This window comes from Triticum dicoccoides, chromosome 7B (genome assembly GCF_002162155.2).
Source record: "Triticum dicoccoides isolate Atlit2015 ecotype Zavitan chromosome 7B, WEW_v2.0, whole genome shotgun sequence".
NCBI classification, from domain to species: domain Eukaryota; kingdom Viridiplantae; phylum Streptophyta; class Magnoliopsida; order Poales; family Poaceae; genus Triticum; species Triticum dicoccoides.
This window is the reverse complement of record NC_041393.1, coordinates 113,457,775-113,462,444: the sequence shown is the minus strand read 5'-3', so window position 1 is coordinate 113,462,444 and position 4,670 is coordinate 113,457,775.

The following is a 4,670-nucleotide window of genomic DNA, read 5'->3' as shown; positions in this document are numbered from 1 at the left end:
GGTGCCCTGTATACTGCAAAAGCAGTTGGTAGGAAAGACATTTTAGCCCGCGCGCGTCCCCCTCCTTCCGCAGCCACCCGCCGCCATTGTCGCCCGCCCACCGCCACCCCAGATCCGCCGCACCTAGCAGCCCCCGGGGTCCCCGCCGCCCCATATTCGCCGCGCCCAGCCGCCCCCGGGGTCACCGCACCCCCGATCGCCCGTCGTCTGGCCCAAGTCGCCACCCGCCCCGGATCCACCGGTGAGTCCTTTTCTGCCCTTCAAGTTTGATTTAGCTAAGGACTTCCATTCATGTGAGCTCTGTTTTGATTTGTAGATGGATTTGAGCCCTTGCAAGGAATTTTTGCTTGAGGATTCATCCTCGTCCGACGACTCGGACATAGAGACGCTGCTCAAGAACTACCGGCAGCAGATGGTGGTGGCGGTCCTCTCCGTGAAGGAGCTCGAGGATACGAACAGAAAGAGACGGCGAGGATCGACTGTCAACCGTCTTTGCATCCCTTGCAACCGCCATCTCGGGAACGAGATGCTCATGCAAGATTACTTCGCGGCGTCACCTACGTATCCGCCGTAACTCTTTCGGAGAAGGTATTGAATGCGATGATCCCTCTTCGTAAAAATAGTACAAGCTTGCGACGCTAATTCTCGGGTTTTTACTCAAAGGAGAAACGCCGCGGGGTTGAAGGTTTTAGTGCATATAAAAAAATCTCGGCAACTATGCAAGTGATTGCATATGGCATTCCAGCTAACTATGTCGACGAGTATCTTTGCATTGGTGGTAGCCGTGTGAAGCCATCTAGAGACCCTCACCGCATACAAGCATTCCTTCAGACATACTAGGAAATTGAAGACTCAAACACGCACCGCCAGCTTCAGGACGGTCTCATTGCGCACCTTTGGCAAAGGCATGGACAGTAGTAAAACCTACCATTTTTAAATTCATTTAATTTAATTCATGTGTGATTTGTATCATTGTTGTATTCAGGCTAATTCTTGTATTGAATTACATGTTTAATTCTTAGATTTGAATCATTATTGTAATTTGGATGACTGTTGTATTGTAATATTCAAATTTTAATTTAGGTTTTATTTGTCAAAATCATGGTCAATTGCTTTGTGTGGTTTTAGGATTTGAGGGCCGAAATCGGTTGCGGCGAAACAGAGCTCGCAGACCTGAGCGGTAAAAGAGAATATCCGGGGTTTTGCGGGCTCTATTCCATCGCAACTGATTTTGGCCTTTAAACCGTGGTTTTCTCGGCCCTTATCCGGGGTTTGTGGGTTGCGGCTTTAAGGGATCGGCTAGAGATGCTCTAGCCCTTGCTAGTTCGCTTGCTCACTGGTAGCATTCTCTGTGTTTTGCTTTTTCTTTTTATCGGTTTCATTTTCCTCTCTCCAATTTTTTGTTTCTTCATGAGTTTCTTCTTTTTTCTTTTTACACAGGTCTTTTTTTCTCTCCATTTTCATTGGTGTTTTCTTTTCTAGTCTATCCTATTTATTTATCGGGTTAATCATTTTTCATCATTTCTATCACTATTTTTATTCTTTTGCGTTGGTTTTCTTCGGCCTTTTTTGTATGTCTTGTTATTCTTTTTGGGTTTTTATTGGGTTTCTTTGTTGATTTTAATCTGTTTCTTTTTGTTCAACACATGCCAATTCTTTAGGTGCACATTCTACATTTTTCATAAACATCAGTAATTGTTATATATATATTTTTTTAGAGAAGGAGGATGACCCCGGGCCTCCGCATCTGAATGATGCATGCAACCACTTTATTAATTATTCACATAAAACCTTACAAAGTCATACAACAGTAAGTCGAAGCCACCATCTAGGCAACTAAAGTGTCGCTACTCCTATCAAAATGATGAAGGGATGCTGATCGTCTAGGCCAAATACCAAACAGACCTGGCAGCTATACCTAACATCTAAGACCTGAGGTCCCAACCAGGACACCTGCCAGGTATGGGCACCCACCAGTCCGGCGTGCTCCTCAACCAGGACGCCTGCTGGGTATGAGGCCGTCGCAGCCACCTGCCACCAATCCATCTTCAGAGATGTACTGCTGCATGAACCTTGCCCGGTCTAGCTGCCGCCGACGCCACCACTACCCCAAACGGCGTCGACCTCCTGCGCGAGTCCATCATCGCACATCAGACACCTAATCTCCAGAGCGCCATGCCATCGAGATCCGACACCATCAATGTGTGTGATGAAGCACCGCTCCTCCTCTTGTCACCTCCAGCCATCACTTGCTCCAAAATGATGCCCCCATGAGGGAAAGCGCTACTAAGAACGCCATCATCGTCCGATCCGGGAGACCCAGATCTAGGGTTTCCCCCGGACCATCCCGAGCCTGATGAAGCAAACTGCAACGACGATGCCTCGACAAGGGAACGGCATCTAAGACGCCGCCATCATCCGCCATGACCATAGTCGGCGCGATTTTCATCGGCAGTCGCTCCGCCAGACGGGCGCCGCCAGCGTTACTTATCCCTTCAACCGGAGTAAGCTCCAAAACGATGCCCTGAAGAAGGGTTACAACACAAAAGTACCGCCATCGCTCGATCCCAAGGAGATCTAGGGTTTCCCCTGGAGTTGCATGTGCTGTCAAGGACCAGACAAGGGAAGAATCTCTGCGGATCCGCTCAGCTGCCGACAAGCCGCACCGACCACCGCGCCGACGGCAATCCAATGACCAAGGGCCACGCCAGGACCCAGATCCGGCCATGCCGCCGCGAACCCATCTAGTCGTGCCGCCGTCGTCCCTGGCGACCGCGACGCACCAGACCATGAAGCCGCCTGGCGCGGGGGAAGAGAACCGCCGAAGCGCCACCACCACCCGCCGTGGCGTCCGGCCCGGCGCCATGCTCCGTCCCGGGGGCGCCGGCCCGCGCCAGCCCCACACGAGCGGGATGACCATGAGTCCCCGCCGCCGCCTGCAACGGCAAGGCTTCGCCTGGTCGTGCCCTTGGGCGGCGGCGAGGGAGGAGGAAGAGGAGAGGTGGAGTCCGGCGGTGATGGGATCTGGGAGCCTCCCGGCCGCCACGCGGGGGGCGACGCGGGGGCACGCGTGGGATACATGGTTAACTGTTTTGAAAAAATGCATGATTACCATTTTTTTAAACAATTTTGAAGTCTAAATTTTTTCAAACAAGTTGTAAATTTTTGGTATATATCTTATACATTTTTAACATGTCGCAAACATGTGATTAAATGTTTTTTAATACAATGTCAACATTTTTCGATACACACTAATATTTTTTTAAATGGTTGTAAAACTTTTTGACATAAAAAGTAACATCTCCTGTATACACCAACAACAGTTTTTTATACATGTTTAACTTCTTTTAAATACATAATCAATAATTTTTTTCAAAAAACATTGTATTTGTTTTCTATATATTATTTGTATACTTGGCAGGCATTTTTTCTATACACTTTTGAAAAAAATTCAAATGCTTGATTAATATTTTCATTCAAATAGTTGGTTAACATTTTCAAATGCTTGATTAACATTTTTTAAATACATGATCACCTTTTTCAGACAAATTGTATATTTTCTGTATCCATGAGAAACAATTTCCATAGATATCTTTATTATTTTTAAATTATTTTGTTTCTTCATGGTTTTTCTTATTTTATTTTCTTTGTTTTTACACCTGTTTCCTTTTTATTTTCCCCATTTTTGTTGTTTTTTCTTTTCTATCCCATTTTCTTTATTTTTCTTCATTTTACTTGTTTTAATGTTGATTTACATGGATTTACTTCATTTTTGCTTTATTTACCTCTCACTTTTCACCGAGTTCATTCTTTTGCATTGGTTTTCTTTGTTTTTTTTTCTGTTCTGGTTTTATTGGGTTTCTTTGTTTCTTTGTCAATTTTTACAACTTTCCTTTTTATTCAGCACATGTCAACATTGTTGGTACACATTCTACATTTTTTCGTCATCAGACACATACTATATACATGTTTAATATTTTTTATGTAACCGATTAACATTTTTTGAAAGCTATTTTTATGTCTATTTTTCATACATATAGTATATTTTTGGTATATATGTAATAAATTTTTATATACACACTTTTAGCATGTTTCAGATACAAGATTGACATTTCTGGAAAACATGATCAATAATTTTCAATACACAAAGGATTTTCTTTTGATGACCATGAACATTTTCTGATACGCAATGTACATTTTCTGTATACACCCGCAACATTTTTTATACATGTTTCACTTTTTAATACATAATCCATATGTTTTTTCCATACACATTGTATATTTTTTTACATAGTTTTTCTATGCATGACAAACATTTTTTCCATACACATTCAAACAAAATAAAATGCTTGATTAAAATTTTCTAATACCAGAGTAACATTTTATAAATAAATCAGCACTTTTTTTCATACAAATTGATATTTTCCAATGCTTTTTTATTCATTGATTTATTTAGTTTTTTCTTTGTTATTACACTTTTTTTGTTTTATTTCTTTCTTCATTTTCATTGTTTTTTTTCTTTTTCAATCTTTTTTCTTTAATTTGTCATTTCTTTGTTGATTTTCTTTGATTTTTTTAATTTTTATTTGTCTCTGTCTTGGTTTTCACTGTTTTCATTCTTTTGCATTGCTTTTCTTCGGTTTTAATTTTCCCTTTTTATTTTTTTTATT